Source organism: Gorilla gorilla, chromosome 16 (assembly GCF_029281585.2).
Source record: "Gorilla gorilla gorilla isolate KB3781 chromosome 16, NHGRI_mGorGor1-v2.1_pri, whole genome shotgun sequence".
Taxonomy (NCBI): Eukaryota; Metazoa; Chordata; class Mammalia; order Primates; family Hominidae; genus Gorilla; species Gorilla gorilla.
In genome coordinates this window covers 31179834-31202445 of record NC_073240.2, presented here as the reverse complement: position 1 = coordinate 31202445, position 22612 = coordinate 31179834, and the positions used below count along the sequence as shown (strand labels likewise).

Here is a 22612-nt window from a genome sequence, read left to right as displayed (position 1 = left end):
ATATCATTTTTTGTATCTTTTCTACTTAATATTTATAAGCAGTATTGAACATCATAATGCCTCTAACTCATTTCTATTTTCTTCTGTCTCAAATCTTCTTTACTGTGACATTTTTGATCATTTGTATTTGATTTTTCACTTCTCTTCAAATAATCCTATTTTCTTATATAAAAAGTTGGTTGCTCCATTCTCCCCTCATTAATTTTGTTTGTAACATACTAACCTTACTCAGTGCTGTAAGATAAACGCAACTTTCTTAACTGGACCATCAAATAGACTACCTCTTGTAAAGAAATATAAAGCTGCTCATATAAGGTCTAAAACATAATTCAATTTGAAAAAAATTAAAAATAGGTATTAAATATATATCCAGAAAAGAAAAGTATAACCTAATATTTTTGTGAATTTTGAGTCTAAAATTAAATGCTGGTCAATAATGAATTTTTTATTGTGAAACGAAATATTTAATGAAGGTGTTTTACTGTGATATATATTATTTATAATTTGGTGGCCCTTACTCTAGTAAAAAGCACAGTGGATTAATAGTTCAGAAACCGAGGCATGTTTTCAGTTTCTGCTACTATTCAGCTATTTCACTTTGGAAGTCACCTACATCTCCAGGTCTAGTGCTTTTCCAGTGGCTTGAGTAGGAAGACAGCCTGGATTATATCTTGGCACCCTCAAAAGCAATGAGACAATGAAGACTGTCAATGCAAATATAATATTTATCTGCTTATGGAATCCCTTTGTTATTTGCTTTTATATTTGGATATCTCACTTATACTAGAAATCAATAAAATAATGAACTGACACTCTGAAGATTCAGAAATCAATCTTCTTTCTGACAAGTATAAAACTACTCCATGTAATCCATTTCATGCTTCATTTTCTTTGTTTGCTTTTCAAATAGTTACAAAGCTTTCTACTAAGAAATGTTCTCTTTCACATCCGCGTGAAGCAGAGATGCTGAGTAAGTCTTTGAGATACCCAGGGCTCTAATGGAATGGCAGCTGTTTGATATATGGTAGGGTTGGTTGAGTAATTAAATAAAACATCATTTTTTCTTTACATTTTATTTTACCTAGTACTGTTGCAGAAGTAGGGGGTGGTTATACAAAGAGACTTATGAGCTGGCCTCCTGCCTTTTAATCACTCACATTCTAATGGAAAGAACCCACAGACATTTAAGCAAGCTTGAAAAATCATGGAAGACTGTGTAGAAGGCAATGTGTGAGTTATCAAAAAGCCAATTAGCATATAATCCATTTAAGACAGAATGACCATTTCAGGAAGAGATATAACATAAGCATTGCACAAATGGCTCAGGTGAGAATAACACCAGAAGACATATAAATAGTTTTGCATGTCAGGGGCATGGGGATAAGTAGGAGATATGATGAGAGGAGATGGAGGGAACAAATCATTAATGACATTTTATATCTTGCTAAAGTTATGGAATTTTATCCTGGGGATTTTAGGTGGAGAAGTGACCCTACCAGGAGTATGTCTGAAAGAGATTCTTGTATCAGCAGCAGTGAAAGATAGATCTGACAGGGATCTGAAGCAGGATGAACATTTAATAGATGAGAGAGATGCATAGAGCAGCAAAGACAGTGCACATTAGTGAGCCTTCAGAAATGTTTACTGAGTTGAAATGAATGGAAGATGTTTGTTGAAACTTTCCTTTCTCACATCTTATTTTTAGAAAATGTCAATAGTAGCTATTCATTGGGTTGCTTCAAGGTTACTCAGCTGAACCCCAGTGAGGGTGTGAGATAGTTGAAGTCTGGGTGAATGACCCATGTCATCACAGGTGCTTCAAAAATGTCATCAAACACTCATCTACAGATGGTCCCATTGTTCCACGTGGTCTTTATGGGTCCTGAGTCTTATGCTGCAGTCTGATGCACAAAATAGTATTCTGCTTTTTGCAATGAAATCAATACGCACCTTAATTATTCCCTTCACGCTTGGACAAAGGGCCTGTCAGGGAGTGCACTGACTTTGGTTGTCATGCACACTCCTTGGTTACTAACTCTGTTTAAAGATTTTGTTTATTTGTGTGTGTGTGTGTGTCATTTTCAGAAAGTTTTGCCAATAAAATAAATCATTTAGAAGTTTCCTCAATAATTCTCAAAGGTAGGATATACCAAAGAAGAAGCTGCTTTCTGATAATTAAAAGCTGACTACAACATTTTAATTTTTAAAACGTTTTCACATTTTTATAAATGTGTCATCATAACACTGTCATATCAATGAAAAGAAATATAATTTTTCCCATGTTGGAAATGAATGGTTTAAAGATTGACTTTGGAGAAGTGGGTAAAAGTGCTTGGTTCAAAAGGAAAAACAAATCTTACCACTAAATATCACTATTTCAATGTCCATAGTACATCTGTTGGTGGTAATATTTTGTTAGTTTGGCTTTGGCAATAAAAAATATTATTATACACATAAAATATTTTATCTTTTATATTCATATATGTTTCCAAGCCTCAGATTCTAAAAAGCCTAAAAACGATGACAAGCCCAGTAATACTGTTGACGTTAGCAAGCAGACTATAGCCTCTTATGTAGCATTTTACATTCAAACAAATCAGGGGACCCAAATAAATGATTAAATCTGGATATGGTGCAAAAAAATGTACAGAATTGGTCTGAAGCAACTTATTATCCTAAAAATGTAAGGAAGATTTCAACAACTACATATCAAAAATTCTCATGGTACAATTGGAAGAGGATTCTATTGTTAGGACGAGGCAATTTTAGTAGCAAAATAAGTGGAAGTTACTGAAAAATTGATTGACATTAATTAGTGATAAAAAATGAAAATTTTTTTACTTAATAAAAATTCCTTAATCACATTTGGTGAATACTAGGTAACCAATGCATTCTGTAAACTGAGAAGAAAGGGAAGAACTCCAGCATTCATCCTAATATTCTTATACAACTGCAACTAAATAATTGATGAAATATTTTTTAAATTAAGAATTCCAGCTGATAAAGAAAAAAAGATTAATAGAATTGTAGTATCAACATATTGCAACCACGAATGAAATTGTAGACACAAAAAATTATTATCAATGGCTGCCCAAAATTACGAGAAATGCTGCAGAAGATTAGGCTAACACTTGAACCCACTGTCAATATTAGCATTTTTTAAAAAAGGAAAGGAAAGTGTACACAGTATTTACATTATAGGAAATACAAATATTTCACTATAAATCCTATAAAATAATTCAATATATTTCTTTAATAATAAGAGGAGCAAGGAGTAGCAAGAGGGAGTTTGCTACCTGGGAAGGGAAGGTGTTAAATGACATGGGAAGTGAGGTGTGGTATGTCAACCAGCTGACAAAGTTCAAGACTCAAATATGTCAGAAGGCTCTAGGTAGCAACAATGGCTCGGAGGCTGTTCCATGACTAGGACATAGACTGAGACTAAGCATACACTTTGTGTGTGTATGTGTGCTCTGGGTTGTGATGGAGAAGTCTGGAAGTTCAAGATTTCGGCAGCATAGTTACTGAGGGAATAGATGAGCTATGGAGGCTGCCTACCTGAGATGTGTTAGGCCACATACATCCAAAAGCATAGAGATCTCAATCAAAATTAATGTAATTTGTCTAAATTGGGGAGAAAAATAAGATTCGGTAATTGCCTCATAACTGTATATTTCAAGAGCAAAGTTTTGGAATCAGTTATATATATATTTATATATTTATATATATATTTATATATATACACATACACACACACACACACATATACATATAGTGGAGATATGTGTCTATAGATGTATCTATCTACCTATATTCAAGTTTAGAGATCTGTATATCCAAGTTCTAACATTATATAGCAGTATGTTCTTGGATTATTTACTTCATTTCACTGAGGATATTTATCAACTGTTTAATGAGAACAAACTGTATATATCACAGTAGAGTTGTGATGGTTAAATAAGATATGATATAAAAATGAATATTAAAATATATTTCATATTTTAAGTATTCAGTAGTTTCAATAGAGAATAGAAAGCTACTTATTTGCTTGTGCTGGGGAAAAATAAGAGGAAGAAAAATAGGGAAAACACACCCTCTGAGAAATGATAGGGAAGACTTGAAAGGAATAACTTCAGTGTTACAGGAATGAAATTGGAGGCTCTTGGTTTATGGTTATCACTCCTTGGTTTATGGCAATAAAGAAACAATGTTGGAAACCAGAAATCCACATTGGATAACATAGATTTGGGGTCCAGACAAGGTACAAAGTCACGAGACAGTTTCTTGGATACAATTATGATTTCCCACAGTCAAAATATACTCAGATACATGAACATGATTAATCCTGGAGCTGGAAAGATTCTATGGGCCAAGATGACCGGAGCTGATGAGAGAAAACTGAAGAACTGGAGGGGTGCCACCGACAGATGTTGCCGATCCTCCAACGTTGCCTCCAGCCCCTCTTGTTGCTTACTAAATTTGTCAATATTCACTGTGTAAAGACTGCTGGTTTCTCCTTTTGTCTTGAAAGAATCATATCTTCTGTTGGCTGCCAAACTGAAGATTTGTTTACATTAATGTTCTACCTGAACTTTATCATAATTGATTTAAACAACATTATCTGGAATCATAGCATGGCAGAATATTAGAAACAGAGCCATCCACAGACATTATGTAATCAACAACGCACATTCTACCAGAGAATAAGTGGATCCAGAATCAAGACTTTATTTACTTGTAGTTGGTTAACAGCTTTGAATAAGACCTCTTACTCAACTCTGATCTCTTAAAATGTCTCTTATATTACATAATTACTATTAATGCCTGGTAGGAGTGTCTGTGAGAAACACTTGTGGTTTTATGTGATATTATTTTATTCAGAAAACAAAACAAAAACTAAAGCATTTGGTTAATTTGGCTAAATGAAGATTATCTGTGCCACTCTATAACTCAGGGTAACTTTAAATTTATATGACGTTAACAAACAGAAATAGATTTTTAAAAAAAGTACCAGAATTTCATTGTCTCTACTTTGTTCTAATATGAATGTTTCATTTCTACAATAATTCCATTAAGAAAAACTCTCCAAATAAAGGACAGATAAGGTTTCCTTATTTAGTATTTTGCTGTATACAGGAATTCAGACAAATAATGATCTGATTTTATCAAAATTCTTGTTCTCATTAAACAGAACACAATTTAAACTATATAAGAAACTCAACTTTACAAATGAATGTTTCTCAAATTTTAATTTGAATGTTTGTAATTTAGAATTTGTGCTATATTTTCTTTTGAAAGAAAATATCTTTCGAGTATATGCTATGGGTGCTGCATAGATTGTATGTCTGTAACCTTAACAGGAAAAGAAATCAGAAAACTAAGTTTCTTATTTATATTTTGGAGAAGGATTCATATTGTAATGAGCTCCACAGTAAAGAAAGTGTGTTTAAAGATATTGGCAACCTGTGATACATGGCTGCTCCCAAGGCCCACCCAAGGAGTAGACTAGGCAATGTTTACAATTTTGGTAGAGACTTTCACTTGGAAGATACAGGTGACATGCATTGCATTTTTTAGTGGAAAGGATGGCTTTTTGGTGTCAGTGGGAGTTTCTGGAATCCAGTGCTCTGTTTAGTGCTGCCAGACATTGTGTCTCTTACCATAGCATCATGAGTGGGGTCACTGCTGAGAGAATCCTTCCATGCCTTTGGTGGGACTCCCTGATAAACAAATTCTGAGATACAGATATACCCACTAGAGTTTACCTGGGAATACTTCAAGAGACCCATTTATAAAAGCATCAAGGACACAGGATTGGACAGAAAGAGAAGTTGTGCTTTCTTCAAGTTGCAGCAGAGTATTCAGCCTATCCCATGGGACACTCAAGAGCTGGGATAGCAATTCATTGTTTTTCCAAATTGAGAAAAGGAGCCCAGACTTTGTATCCATCTTAACCAGTCATCAGATGTGGGTTGGTTCTAAAGACGGGGCAGAATCTTAGATGAGGCACCTTCTTTTAGTTGAGGGCAATTTCTTGAGATAGACTCAGCCTTGAGCCTTCAACATCCAAGACTTCTGGCATCTTAGTCTTGGGAGGAAATTCCAAACAAGGCACCAAAGCAAAAAGTCTACTGTGTGGTTTGGATGTCCTTTCTGGCTGTGTATCCTCCAAGCCTAGTGTTCTGGCTCTGGAGATTGTGATACTTAAAAGGCTGAGTCACATGTCTTTTGATTTACTAATCAAAACAGGTTATATTTTATGCAAATAATATCTCTGGCTGATATCAACTTATATTTTCTTAATTTATTATAAATTTTTACATGATTTTTTATCATAACTGAAAATTAGAATGTCTCATCAGATATTGCATGCAGATGCCTTTTAAGATTTTCTAAGGATTGTTGCTATGAAAATAGGGAGCAGCAACAAACAGTCTTCATATTGTGTTTCCCTTAATCTGTCTTCATACTAGAGATTGTAAGTGAAAACTAGGTAGCACAGAGGCAATAAATAGCTTATTCTAAGCATTTATATTCTAAGCACTATTTTAAGATGGAGCTTCTACAACAAGTTCCATCTTTGACCAACTCTAGAATGAAGTAAGAGAACCAGAGCGGGAATGCATTAGTCGTTTCTTCACACAAACAGAAGGAGGACAGAAAGAAAGATGAGCTATCCAAATGGCAGCAGCTGGGATAAAATTGAGATACTTGGTTTTGTCTTGCTATTTCTCCTAAAAGACAAGTATAAATTTAGGTGTAACTAAGCCAGGACTACTCCTGTGGGTTAAACTTGACAAAATGATATGATATGATATATATAAAGACTGAAAAATAAGGTGAACGAGGTGAATTTTTTAAGCCAGAAGCTACTTCCTTTTGCTCATTATCTTCTTCAGTCTTGTGGCCTCTCTTTCTCGAATTCTGATGTGTGACTATTAAGATGGCAGGAATAATCTCTTGGCAAGAGTTACACAGTGTGAGAGCCAGGAAAAAAAAAACAGAGAAAATAGTTTCAGGAAAAAAACTAACATGTAGAAGACTGTTCTGGAGAACCTTGAGAGGAATCTAGTAGTAATCGTAGAGGAAGCATTGGCAGGGAGCTTGGATGCTCTGAAGGCCTATGGAGTATAGATAGCACTACTGATTTTCAAGTGACGTGGGCTGCTGGTAGAACTCTTAAGCTCATGAAGAAAATCTAGGCAGCTCCTGCTGTTGATCCATCTGCAGAAAGTTTTATATGCCAGTTTTCTTAATTAGGGTGGGCAGGGAGAGACACCCTGTTGAGATTAAGTCCACAGCACAACAAAGGAAGAAACTGTTTTTCTTATTGAGCTGCTGCCAAGAAATGTGTTAATGATCAAAATAGAAGAACACTTTGTATATGTAGTAATGCAATTCTTAACAAATGCAAAGAATTGAGGTGATCTTTAGCATTTTTATTCAATAAGGAACAGTGCACCTACTGAGAATGCATATTGAACTAACTGTTCTAAGTTTATTTATTTGATCTCTAACCCTGATTTATCTAGAATTCCACTGTGCCACCGTGTGTTGGGCCTTTTCCTTTTCAGCCAAAAAAGGGCATTTATATTATTTTCAACTAGACAGAGATATGTTCTTTAATTTCATTATAACTTATGCTTATGCTAGAAACTGAAGAATGTTTTGAAATGTGAGAATCTTGTAAGGATGGAAAGTTATGGCAGTTTTCTCTCATTATAAGGATCACAATTGACACTCCTACAACAGGAGAAAAGCATAGCAAGTTTGTTTAATCAAAGATTTATGTGACACGGGGGTCTTCAGAAAATGAAGACCCAAAGATCCAGAGAAAACTGTCTGTTGTATGATTAGGTTTGATGAAGAATGGACAATTGTGTAGAAATGTGACTGGACAAAGGGTAGGACTAATAGTGATAGACTAAGTGGGGAAGCCCAGAGAGGCCTGTCTGTTGAGATTTTCCAGGCCTCTCTGGGTGGCATTTCTTACTCTTAGGTACAGGGTAGGACCCTCTGGAATGAGGATCTTTAAGGGAGAAGGGAAGGAGTGAACTTTCTAAGTTTTATGGCTTAGTTTGCAGGAGATGGGTTCTAGTTTCTATGACCAATTTTATGAAGAATTCTGGTTTCCATGACTCACTTCAGGGTAGAAGGAGGGGCAGGAAACAGGAGGACAGGAGAAGGTGCGATCTTGTTTCTGAAGTCTTCCAGTGTCCTCCTGTTCAAGGTACTCAGCATGGCAAGGCTATGTGCTTTGGGTTATTGCCTTCTGAGTCCCAGAAATCTATACTATCAAGACAAGAAATGTCCAATACCATGGTATCAGATATAAATATTAATAACACAGCCTGGCCAACATGGTGAAACCCCATCTCTACTAAAAATACAAAAAAAAATTAGCTGGGCATAGTGGCATGTGCCTGTTGTCCCAGCTACTTGGGAGGGTGAGGCAGGAGAATCATTTTAACTGAGGAGGCAGAGGTTGCAGTGAGCCGAGATTAACTATATACATACTCTATATATTGTATATATATGACAATCTTTTCTTTTCTTTTTTTTTACACATATTGGTTTCTTGTAGTTTTATAATCTCATCCCTTCTGTAAAATAGGCCAATATGAAGAGTGTTAATAAAGGACCTTCAACTCTCTAGCATTCAGTAAGCATTTTGATTCGTTTTAACATTTTTATTATTTTGTTTTTATGTTAAATTTCTTCATGGACTTTTAAAATTACATCTGTCTGCCTTTGCGATTTAAGTAAATATCCAATATTTCCTTTTGTTGCTATCTTAAACTTCCTCTTTGACTACTTTTAAAATTCTACTTAATGCATTTAAATTTTTTTAAATGCCATTTATAAATTAACTTGGAAAAAAGACTGAAGCAGGCCTGATTTATAATTTGACCTTCCTTACTAACAAATGTGTTCACTTTATATTTTCTTTAACACTTGGGAGATAAAGCAGTAGCTCCTCTAAGTTAAATTTCTTCTAAAACTAGAAGATTTATTTGATGACTAATAAAATACATTATATTATTATTATTAATATTATTATTATTATTTGAGATGGAGTCTCGCTCTGTCGCCTAGGTTGGAGTGCAGTGGCACCATCTCGGCTCACTGCAAGCTCTGCCTCCCAGGTTCACGCCATTCTCCTGCCTCAGCCTCCCGCGTAGCAGGGACTACAGGCGCCCGCCACCACCCCAGCTAATTTTTTGTATTTTTTAGTAGAGACGGGGTTTCACCGTGTTAGCCAGGATGATCTCCATCTCCTGACCACGTGATCCACCCGCCTCGGCCTCCCAAAGTGCTGGGAACACAGGCATGAGCCACTGCGCCCGGCTGCAATACATTATATTATTATATTATGTAACATACCATAATTTCTCATTGATATTAACTATAAAATATTTATACATGAGTATATAATATAGAGCCAGGCACAGTAGTGGATATCTATAGTCCTGGCTACTTGCGGAGGCTGAGGTGGGAGGCTTGGTTGAGTCCAGGAATTTGAGGCTGTAGTGTGCAATGATTGCACTTATGAAAAGCAACAATATTCTAGCCTGGGCTATACAGCAAGACTCTGTCTCTAATTAAGATAAAAATTATGTGTATATAATATATAAATATATTTAATAAACATATTAACCATAGATGTACAGTAAATTTATATAGTATATTATGTAATTATATTACTATATTATATAAGTAAATATAAATTGCTCAAAAGGTTAGAGATATAAATAAATACAGACAAATGGGTATAGATTACATATATTTCTTTCATCTAGCACTTTTTGTTGTCATCTACATGGTCTTATATTTATACTCATTATGGGGACCACTATGATGCTAATATAATTTGTAAAGCACATACTCACTTTATGGCTCTATTTTAAAAACCTAATTTTGGCCTTGATAATCCTGTTTCATACTAGGTAAGCAGAATAGCCTATAGTTGATCTGAAATTAAGCAGGATTATATCTTTACCTGTTCTTTCTCTACATCAAAACAATAATATTTCAGTTACTTTTTTATCCAAAGGCTTTTACTTTCCTAATGTTTAAATCATCTTCCTTAGTCTGGTAACAACTCTGTGTTACTGAGGCTTATAAAGATGTAGATAGTTTGGACTTAAATATGAAGACATATTATCACAGGGAAGAACAATATATAAATAAATGGATATACAGTGATGACATGTATTAGTTGGTGCTGCTATAACAAAATATTATAGCCTGTGTGGTTTATAAACAACAGAAATGCTCATGTCTGTAATGGTAGCACTTTGGGAGGCCAGGGTGGAAGGATTGCTTGAGGCCAGAAGTTCGAGACCAGTCTGGGAAAGACCCCATCTCTACAAAAATAAAAATAAAAACATTAGCCGGGTGTGGTGGCACGTGCCTGTAGTCCTAGCTACTCGAGAGGCTGAGGCAGGAGGATCTCTTGAGCCCACGAGTTTGAGGCTGCAGCCTAGGAGACAGTGAAAACGAGATTTTTTTTTTTTTCATTCTGTCGCCCAGGCTGGAGCACAATGGCGCAATCTCTGTAACTTCCTCCGCCCAGGTTCAAGTGATTCTCCTGCCTCAGGCTCTCTCACGAATAGCTGGGGTTACAGGTGTCCACCACCACGCCTGGCTAATTTTTGTATTTTTAGTAGAGATGGGGTTTCTCCTTGTTGGCCAGGCTGGTCTCGAACTCCTGATATCAAGTGATCCGTCCACCTCGGCCTCCCAAAGTGCCGGGATTACAGGAGTGAGCCACTGCCCCTGCCCCAGAATTGTCTTTCTTATAGTTCTGGTAGCCAGGTTGCCAGCATGATCAGGTTCTGGTGAGGACTCCCTTCTGGGTTGCAGAGAGTCACCTCCTCAATGCGCCCTTACCTGGCGGAGAGAGTACTTGTTAGCTCTCTCTCCTCTTCTCATATGGGCACCAATCCCATTCACGAGGGCTTTCATCCTCCTGACCTAATTACTTCTCAAGGGCTTCACCTCCAAAAATTTTCATACTGAAATTAGGGTTTCGATGTGTAAATTGCAGGGAGAGCCAGAAACATTTGGTCCATAGCGTGCCAAGTACGTGGAAAATGTGGGAACACATGTAAAAAGAAGTTTTCTGCCTGGTGCAGGTGGAGTGATTGTATCCACAAAAGCTACAAGAGTTCACATTTGAGCTGCATCTAGAAGAATGGAGGATTTTCTAAAGGTAAGTCACCAAGTGTTGAAGGAAGTCATCTTGGATAGAAAAAAAGAACAACGTGTATTGGTACAGAGCTTTCCAAATATATTGAGGGCAACTGGGATGATGATTGTGCCCAGTGTTTCCCAATCTTCTTTTCTTTTTTCTTTTTCTTTTCTTTTTTTTTTTTTTTTTGTTGAGACGGAGTCTCGCTCTGTCGCCCAGGCTGGAGTGCAGTGGCACGATCTCGGCTCACTGCAAGCTCCCTCTCCTGGATTCACGCCATTCTCCTGCCTCAGCCACCTGAGGAGCTGGGACTACAGGCTCCCACCACCACGCCTGGCTAATTTTTTTATATTTTTAGTAGAGGCGGGGTTTCACCGTGTTAGCCAGGATGGTCTCCATCTCCTGACCTCGTGATCCGCCTACCTCGGCCTCCCAAAGTGCTGGGATTACAGGCATGAGCCACCGCGCTGGGCTCCAATCTTCTTTTCATTATCACTCCTCTCCCTACCGGGGTCCCTTGTAGATGCTTTTACAAAACCACCACCATTCTCTCATGAAATTAAATTTTAACGATGAAGATCTTGTCCTATAGTGTTAAACTGTGGAGACTAAAAGTGTTGTATTTTTTTTTGAGACGGAGTCTTGGCCTCTGATACATTCTTCTATCAAAAATATCAACCCCAATACTAGTAACTGCTACTTTTATATCTGCATTTTGACTTTGTGCTTGCTGAGTGTCATTACTATCAATCACAGAGCTGTGTTCTGTCTATAGCAGCCTTGCTAAAGATTACTTTGTTTTGGGGTTTATGTGCCAAATAGGATTCATCTCCTACAAGGGTTCTCAAACAAGAGCATATTGAGATAACACAAACTTTAGACCAAGAGCAAAACTGAAGTAAAAGCTTGATTGAAAAATATGCCTTAGGGTAATTTACACCTGTAATCCCACCATTTTGGAAGGCGGAGTGGGCAGATTGCTTGAACCTAGGAGTCCGAGGCTAGCCTTGGCAAATGGTGAAACCCCATCTCTACAAAAAATACAAAAAATAATCAGGCGTGGTGACACACGCCTGTGGTCCCAGCTACTTGGGACGCTGAGGTGAGAGGATCACTTCAGCCCAGAAGATTGAGGCTTCAGTGAGCCTGAGCCGTAATCCACCACTGCACTCCAGCCTGGGCAATGAGTAAGACCCTGTCTCAAAAATGGAAAAGTAAAATATGCCTTGGTAACAAAGTTAACACTAACATCCTACCTCCTAGTGCAAAATGTAGACCTTTGAACTCGCACATCCAGTTTTATCTGAAAAAAAGAAGATAGCCATTTCTAGACCTTCATAGAAGTCCTCAACCCTCATCCAGTTACTCAATTACAAAAAAAACAAAAACAAAAAACAAACAAAAAAAGACAAATAAAATAACACAGTGAAAGTCAAGATATGAGCAAGCACATGGCCACACTTCCTCTGCATGACAAAAACTGGAGCAGCATAATAGATAAAATCAGTCATCTCTAAGTCAGCTTTTTTATAGATTTCAAGAATGGCATCTGAAAAAGGAATGAATCCAAACATAACATATCCCAGAGAGGATATTTTAAAATCTGCATTCCAGCAGCTGTAACTGCCTGCTAAAACCAGAAGCTATAACCAAACCTGTACCAATTAAGGAGAATTTGGCAGAAAAAAATATGTACTCTTTTTGAACCTGACCTAATCATTGAGGTATGACATGCATGGGGACTTACGGGAAATCTGAGTTAATCAGTAAGCTCATGGTATTTACGTGGTGGTATCAAGCAGGTTATATTCCAGCAAGACATCAGTGATTCAATATCAAGGGCAGGAAATTGCTGGAGTTATATGAAAAAAAATAATGGAGACTAGTGAGGCTGATGACTCTTCGAATTGTAGAAACACAGAATTATGAGGATGTACTCTCTGATAACAGTGAGAAACTGTCGAATGTTTCTATGCCAAGATCCATTTAAGGTTCTAGTTAGAAGGCAAAATCATGCAAGGGACACATTATCCAAATAGCAACATAGAGAACCAGAGCAAAGAAGAAACCTAGTTTTATAAAAAAACTGAAACTTGAGGTCAGAATGTAGGTATCGGGATAAAAAAGTGAAATGGGATGCGCAATCACCACTGTGATAATAATTTTAATAATCTTTAAAATACTGGGTTAGGATTACAAAAACGCACCATGCTTATTATAAACCAAAGAAATCTAATTTAACTGCTTATACATAGTAGCTAAATAATGTTCTTGTTGTGCAGAAAAGCAAAACTATAAAGGAGTAATTCTGTCTTGAACAAAAGAATCCTCTGTTCTTTCCACAAGCCTACTGTATAACCTCTGTAGGGATTTGCTGTCCGTCAGCTTCCTTCCCCGTATGTTCCCTAGAGTGTAGGAGTATGTTTGATGTGGTTACCCAGGGGATTTTATTATTCATGTGGCCACATGAATCACCACAGCTGCTTTAAATCCACTGCTACAGTTTAAATGATCATGGTAGGAATGACACCTTCAGCTATTGTTTTTCTGTCTCAACAGTCTGCCTTAACTTCCCTATATTGTGTCTTCCAGTCTTCTGGTCATCCACCCAAATCTACCCAAATTCCACTATGTCATCTGTCACCTCCTTGACTGCTTTCTACGCTCTACATCCAGCTATTGTCTGTCCAATATTTTCTGGGTGTCATATTTCAGTGCTCATCTAGCTATTCAAATATTTTTTATTGCTGGTTCCACTTCCACATGGACCTTATTTTGGATTTTATTATGACCTCACAAAAAGGAGTCACTAATGAAAACTGATGAAAACACAATATATTTTCAATTTAATAAAAGATTAATTTCTCAGAAAAGGTGTGTTTTCCTGGTTATTATTTTTGAATACCGGATTATGATGTATATAATATATATATTTATATGTGTTATGTATTACAGTTGACCCTTGAACAATGTGGGGATTAGGGGTGCTGACTTCCCACAAAGGCAAAAATCTGTGTATAATTCTTGACTCCCGAAAAACGTAACTAATAGCCTACTGTTTACCAGAAGCCTTACCAGTAACATAAACATTTGATTAACATGTCTTTTAAATGTTATATGCATTATGTACTGTATTCCAACAGTAAATTAAGCTCAAGAATATAAAATTATTAAGAAAATTATAGGGAAGATAAAATATATTTCCTATTTATTAAGTGGAAGTCGGTCATCATAATTTATTAATTCTTATCTTCTCATTGAGTAGGCTGAGGTGGAGGAAGGGGAGTGGCTGGCCTTGCTATCTCATGGGGAGCAGAGGCAGATTTGTGGAGGTTATAGAAGGGAAGTCAGGAGAAGCAGGCATAGTTGGCCCAACTTTATGAAAATACATAATAATTTCTGACTTTTTGCTTCTTAATTTCTCTAAAAATGTTCCTATATAGTAAAAATCTTTCTTCCACCATGTTTCAGTGCCATATCAAAGAAGATTCCTTGTAGTAAGAGAAGTCAAAAGCAGTCTTGAATAATTGGAAACCTTTTGACTGATTGTCAAAAGTCAACTTGTTTTCTGGCATTGCTTATTTTACATCTTCCCCGTCATCATTATCTGGCTCTAGTTTGGAAACACTCATCTCTATCAAGTAATCTTCTGTTAATTCCTCTTGTGTGGTGTCTGTTAACTCTTGAATTTCTCCAAGACTCATACCTTGAAACCCTTCATACTTCACCTTTTTTGCTATATCCACAATCTCTTTTATTATGTCCTCGATTGGCTCTGTCAGAAATCCTGTGTAGTCAAGCACAGTTTTCTGGATGCAGTTTTCTCCAGCAGCAATTTATTGTTTTAAGCTTGATGGTTTTCACTGCTTTTCTGTGACAATGATGGCAAATTTAACAGTGTAATTCTTCCAGATGTTGTATCAGGGTTCTCTTCCATGGAGTTGAACAGTATTTCCATAGACGACCATGCATAATGAGCCCTAAAGGTCCTTATGACCCTCTGATAGGGCACTTTCATCTGCATTAAAAACCTGTTCAGGCAGATACCTTTTCTTTTCAATTATTTTTTAATGGCATCTGGGTACTCATCTGCTGCCTTTTGGTTGATAGAAGCTGCTTCTCCTGTTACCTAGACATTTTTAGGCCAAACTTTTTTTTCTAAAATTATCAAACCATCCTTTGCTGGCAATAAATTATCCAGCTTTGATACTTCATCTTCCTTTTGATTTAAGTTCCAAATAATGGTTTAGTTTTTTCTTGAATTATATCAGAATCTATTGGTATGTTTTCCTTATAACAATCCTATGCTAACATAAGAGCTGCATTTTTCTATACTAGCATAAGGGTATGAGATAAAAAATGTATTTCATGAAAAGTGCAAGGTTTCTGTACCTGCTAGCATAGCTGCAGCAATTTTTTTTCTTACATTGACAATGGTGCTTACACTAGTTTCATTTATTTGAAATGATGGGCAACTGCAGCTGCAGACCTCAATCTTTGGTATGTACCAAGCAATTCGACTTTTTCTTGTAATGCCATGGCTTTTCCATGCTTCTCTGGAGCACTTCCAGCATCAATGGTGGCACTGCATATAGGTCCCCTGTGTTATTCAAGGTCTATGATATTGCACTAAACACAGTGAAAAATAACATGAGAACTGTGAGAGAACACTTTTTACTTGAATACACAATTTACTGAAGAGATGAGCTCTTCACTCGAAGATGACTAGAGCCACACCATGTTTTTAGTGGATGCTTGCAAAACAAACTCACCAACATAGCAACAGGAGGTGGCTACAAAATCACTACAGTAGTACAAAATGTACTACAATTTTATGAATTATGTTTTAATACTGGATCTTTATGTTTGTTTTCATTTCTCTTCCTTGTGAATGGTGCCATGTATGGTCTGTAAGTTTTGTATACATTTTGACTTTTGATAATAAATTTGTGTATATTTCATGATAGTAAATAAAATTGACTAGTATCTACATATATTTTATGCATTCATGACCTACCTAACTTTTCCTAAGTTGTATTGATAAATTATATTTTGTGCAGTTTGTCTGCAATTTTTTCGAAGTGTTGCAAATTTTCAAAACATTGTCCAATATATTTATTGAAAAAATATGTATGTATAAGTGAAACTGTGCAGCTCAAACCCATGTTGTTCAAGGGTCAACTGTATTTCTATATATTATGTATTTCCAATATATGTGTTTACATACATAAAACAATCAGAAATATAAATATGATATCAGCATGCTTAATTTTTACTGACATTGAAAATCCTATTTCTAATCTTTCCAACTACTTGTAAGAGAAATAAATTTAAGACTAAGTTAAATATTCTAAACCTCATATGGCAAAGCAAGATTTTCATTCTACCTCATCTCTTTTTCTGTTTCTGCTTGACTTTGAGAGGCGTAAAGACAAAGACTCTGTGAGCATGATGCATCAAGTTTTGCTATCAATGTGCTCAATATTTTAAATATTATATATATTTTATATATAGCGAAGACATTATATTGTATACATGATAAACGTTTATTTATTTTTAAAAGCTCTACTTAAAGAACCTCAAAGTTGAAATAGCACAGAGTGGGACTTAGTAGAAAACTGCTGTCAGTGCTCCAAGATGAAACCAAAATGGTGAAGTCCTCCCAAATGAAGCAGAATAATAACTGCTGTCAGTCTTCCAACCTGAAGTCAAAACGGTGATGAAGATTACAAGGACCTCAAAGTATTGAAGTGAGGAGTCTGGGTCAGGGCAGAGAAGATAAAAGACTAAAGCAAAGAAGACAGAAGAAGATAATGGAAGAAGGGGCTCTGGCCTGGCATCACCATCAAAGCTGGACAAACAGCACTTCATGGGAAAAGACGAGTATTTTTTTCACCTTTTTCTGGAGTCTGGGAACATTGTGACCTCTTAGTAGTAAGAATGTATTTTTTCCAATAATGGGTTTTATCTCTACACTCACTCAGAGTATGCTGGCTTAACTACAGACTCAGGGATATTTGCATAATTGAAAACAAAGTTCAAATTAGATTTAGTGTAACAGCTATGTGCATAATGGATGTAATAATGATCCAAGAATCTTATAAGAATATTCTCAGCATATTCAGGCTGAAAATGCAAGCAAAGCTGTTTAACACTTACTTTTTCATGTTGAGTAAACAACATTGCCTCCAGCGCCTGGGAAGGTTACAACTATAGATCAAAGCACAAAGAACACTGTAATGAATGTGAGGCACTTGCGAATTTCTACTATTAATACAAATTCAAAGAAAAATAAATAAAGATTGTATCTAAAATCATCTTCCCAGTGCCAGTCTTAGAATTTTCAATACAAATATGCATCCTTTTATAGAATGACGTGTACCTGAAAAGTCCTGTAAATTTTTACATTCAAAGGAATTGTACCATGTATTATATTTGAGAGATTATTGAAATTCCAAAGTGAATTACTGTGCAAGGTGAAGAATTTTATTTTAAAGTAAATATGCATTTGAGCTTAGTTAACATTTTTAAAGTTAATTTTTATATACAGAACATGCTTCAAAAAGGGAAAGAGATTCCAAGTTTTAGGAAAGATGTAACAGAAATACTTCTCAGTATTCTTCATGCTACGTACAGCTAAAATTGTAAAACGACATAAAAACATGGAGAGAAGAAGGCAGACAAGCTAAAGGCCTTGCGCCAGAAGAATTACATGAAGGTGAGTTCCACTGGGGTTTCTTTTCGCTTCATTTTAACTGGACTGGATACTGGAGAAACTTACAACCTAGAAACAGCAAAGGGTCACACCAAGAAAAAAGAAAAGCTTGTCCTCTCTAGACAAAGAGCCATGAAAGGAAGATCCTAGCAAGAGGTAAAAGTTTTCAATAATGATGCTTCTCTACTCCTACCCTAGCCATGAGAAAAACCTAAACCTGTGTCTCCATCTACACACACATCAGCAAACCCTGAGTGGAAAGCGAATACTTCCAGCTTTGCATGACTATAAGAGCTGCCTGTCCCATTCCTTCCTCGGGTAGTGTGAGAAGGGGATTATTGGAAAACCAGAAATTTCACCAACACCAAAAAATAACATCTCCTACCCCACCCCCTAACCTTGTAGTGTCTTCAGAGGCACTAGGTACCTGGACTTCTACCATCACCGGGAGGCAATGAGAAACTTCTGCTGCCCTCTGTGGTGGTGGTGTAGGAAGGTTAGTGGAAAGGTGGGACTTTCATCCTCTTCAGTGAATGAAGGGGGCATGGGGCCTCTGTGTTCTTTTTCTGCAACTTCTTATGCACGTATAATTACTTAAAAATGAAAAGCTTCAATACTAAAACACAAGGAAGAAGAAAACACATTTAATGGTTGCTCAAATTTGATTTCCAATAATCTATTTCCCTCACAAACGCATGGACCAGTAGAATATGATACAGACCACAGAAATAAACCCAAACTTCTATGGTCAAGTAACTTTTGACAAGGGCAGTAAGAGGTTACAATAGGTAAAAAATAGTCTCTTCAATACATGGTTCTGGGAAAACTGGATTTCCACATGGAAACAAGTAAAATTGGACCCATTTATTATACAAAACACAAAAAAAGTTAAAAAGGACAAAAGATCTAAATGTAAAACCAGAAACCATAGGACGTTTGGATGAGAACAGAGAGAAAAAGTTCCTTGTCAGCACCCTTGGCAATGATTTTTTTGTTTGTTTCTTCGGATATCATATCAAAAGCTCAGGCTACATAAGTGTATTAGTCCGTTCTCACACTGCTGTGAAGGAATACCCGAGACTGGGTAATTTACAACAGAAAGAGTTTTAATTGACTCAAAGTTCTGCAGGGCTGGGGAGATCCTGGGAAATTTACAACCATGGTGGAAGGGGAAGCAACACGTCCTCCTTCACGTTGGGGCAGGAGAAAGAAGTGCTGAGCAGAGGGGGAGAAGCCCCTCATAAAACCATCAGATCTCATGAGAACTCACTCACTATCAGAAAAACAGCATGGGGGTAACCACCCCCATGATTCAATTACCTCCCACCGGGTCCCTCCCATGGCATGTGGGGATTATGGGAACTACAATTCAAGATGGGATTTGGGTGGAGACACAGCCAAACCATACCAATAAGCAATGCTATAAAAATAAAACATCAAACTAAAAAAGTTTCTTCAAAGCAAAGGAAACAACAAAATAAAATGGAAGCTAGGGATTTGGAAAATATTTGTAAACCACATATCTGAAAAAGGGTTAATACCTAAAATTTATAAATAATTCATACAACTCAGAAAGACAAATACTCAATTAACAAATAGGCAAGGGGCCTAAAGAGACATTTCTCCAGAGAAGATATAAAAATGGCCAACAAGTATATAATAAGCTGCTCGATATCATTAATCATCAGGGACATGCATTCAAAATAAGTATGTGATATCACCTCATACTCTTTAGGATCAAAATATCAAGAGATAACAAACATTGGCAAAGGTATGGGGAAAAGGGACCCTTTGTATACTGTTGGTGGGAATGCAAATTACTATAGACATAATGGAAAACAGAATGGAAATTTTTTTTTAATTTTAAAATAGGGCTATCATATCATACCACCCCACTACTGGGTATATATCCAAAGAAAATGATATCAGTATGTCAAAAGATATTTACACTCCCATGTTAATTGCAACATCATTCACACTAGCTATGATATAGAATCAACATAATTGTTTGTTAATAAATGAATAAATAAAATGTGGTATATTTAATCAATGGAATATGATTCAACCTTTTTTTTAAAAAACGAAACCTCGTCATTTGTGACACACAGTGAACCTGAAAGACATTATGTTAAGTTAAATAAACCAGGCCCAGAAAGACAAAGACCACATGATCTCATTTATATTTGGAATCTAAAAAAGTTGAACTCATAGAATTAGATAATAGAATGATGGTGTCCAGGGGCTACGGATGGGGGCGTGGATGAGTGTTGGTGTGATGTTAATCAAAGGATACAAAATTTCAGTTAGCTAGAAGGAATAAGTTCAAGAGATGTTTTGTACAACATACGTCTATAGTTAAAAACAATGCCTTGAATTCTTGGAAATTGCTAAGAAAAGAGATGTTAAGTGTTCTCACCATCAAAAGTATATGAGGTAGTGTATATGTTACTTGGCTGTATGTAGCAATTTTATGATGTAAACATACTACAAAACACATTGTACATGATATATACAATTTTGTCAATTAAAAAATAGATGTTTATAAATAAATAAGAAAAAGACTAAATCACATAAAAATATATTAAACATGGTAATGTTTGGAATTATTATAGCTGCCTCTCTACATATATTAATCTCCTCCTTTTCAAAAGACCACATTAAATTTATTTCAAAAGAACATTAGCAATTTAAACCAAGCACATTTATAAAACTAGGACAATTAGTAGCAGGGAGATAACAATACATTTCTGGAAGATAGAAGGCAGATGGAAAGGTGGTAACTGATAATTCAGAGAAAAGCACCACAGCCTAAGTTTCTTACGGTATCTCAACATGTGAGGTAAAAGCCTTTCTGCGCTTTAGACACCTAAAATTCCCAGGTCTCAAAAATTCTGAGATAAATATTTGGGACAAGGCAAATTTTAGGAATTTAAAACCATCCTTGAAAATCTAAAAACAATTTAGAATGGTGCTAAAGACATACAATGCAATAGGAAGGTTTCAAGCAAGTAAAGATGGGACAAACATAAAATGGCAAACCTTGGGGGCAAAATTTCCTTCAAAATACCATTTTATTTCTTTTTCCACAGATAGGTTTTGAGAAAAAAGCAGACAAAAACTTTCACTCAGAGTTGAGACTGGAGAAATATATAATATAAATAATAAATATATAATATGAGAATTTAAGCTACTTGATAAAAATCAGGATTTTTCTTTTCAGTTTTTACTTCATATTTGTATTTCATATTTGTTGATGCTCTGTTGTTAGGAACATATACATTTAAGATTGCTATGTTTTCTTAATGAATTTACACCATTTATAGTTTGGAATATTTCTCCTTATCTCTAGAAATAGTATTTTATCTGAAGTCTACTTCAGACTTTGTTTTTCTTTACTTGGTACAAATGCAACCATAACAGCCTTTCTTTACTTGGTACAAATGCAGCCCCCTTCTACAACATGACCTTCCTCATAATTATTCCTTATGCCCTGTGAATTATTACAAGGTTTCTCCATCCTAGCTGGTGGAAACAAAATGTTTCCTAGCCCTCTGGAAGCTCCAGTTGGTTTGCTGTGTGCTTCAAGGTGTGTCTTTCCATTATCCTGGGGAGATTCCTCACACGTGTACATCACTCCTTGGTCTGATTCAGGGAAATGCCTCAGCACACCCCTTGAGCTGTCACTCTGTCTGTATCAGCTTCTTCCTCTTAGTACCCTACCTGGCAGTCCAGCCATCTATGCCTTCCTGAACTTAGTGCCCTTATCTCCACATTTAAGCAGGAGAACACTGCTCCTCCTAGGTTCTCCCTGCTTGTTCTGAGGCCTGACAATGATTTTGAACTTACTCTGTTTTCCTTCTCTCAGGTATCACAGTCCTGTGCTACCTAATGTTCCTTGCCTTAAAGTAAATCGTTTTACATTTTTTTGGGGGAAAGGTTCTAGTTGTATTTAGCAGGAGGGCAAATCTCATAAAAGTCAGTCCTTCATGGAAGGAGCTATCCAGTTCTTTCTTTCTTTTTTTTTTTATTTTGGAAACGGAGTCTCGCTCTGTCTCCCAGGCTGGAGTGCATCTCCATCTCGGTTCACTGCAAGCTCCGCCTCCCGGGTTCACGCCATTCTCCTGCCTCAGCCTCCCGAGTAGCTGGAACTGCAGGCGCCCGCCACCGCGCCCGACTAATTTTTTGTATTTTTAGTAGAGACGGGGTTTCACCGTCTTAGCCAGGATGGTCTCGATCTCCTGACCTCGTGATCCGCCCGCCTCAGCCTCCCAAAGTGCTGGGATTACAGGCGTGAGCCACCGCGCCCGGCCACTAGTTATTTCTTAAACCATGAACAGATAGCCACAGATCAATAGTTATATGAAGAAAACCAGCATCTAGGAAGAAGAGAGGGAGGTCAATATATTTAGAAAGTTAAGGATAAAGCAGAAGTAAATCAGGGCACAATGGATAATATTTAAGAAATTACTAATTTATTTTCTCAGTGATATTGGAGAAGATACTGTATATAAAAAGATAGAAATGCCATAAAAAATAGAAACTATGCATCTCTGAGAAATTAAAACTATGATTTAAAATACAAACTAATGTGAAATGAGAGTAGTACTAAAGGAAATTCTCTAAAAATATAAAAATATGAGAAGGTATGTAAAACAGAAAAAATAAGGAACAGAAAGGTCTATAGTGAAACAGCTACATGTTGT

General features: G+C 36.4%; 1 long non-coding RNA gene across 1 annotated transcript in view; it reads left to right on the top strand.

The window, feature by feature from the left end:
* Nucleotides 1–22612, top strand: part of LOC129527169 (uncharacterized) — a 73107-nt gene that overhangs the window by 18494 nt on the left and 32001 nt on the right. Inside the window, exon 4 of the long non-coding RNA XR_008672143.2 lies at nt 11051–11215. This is a non-coding gene — a long non-coding RNA (uncharacterized lncRNA). The remainder of the gene's footprint in view (nt 1–11050; nt 11216–22612) is intronic.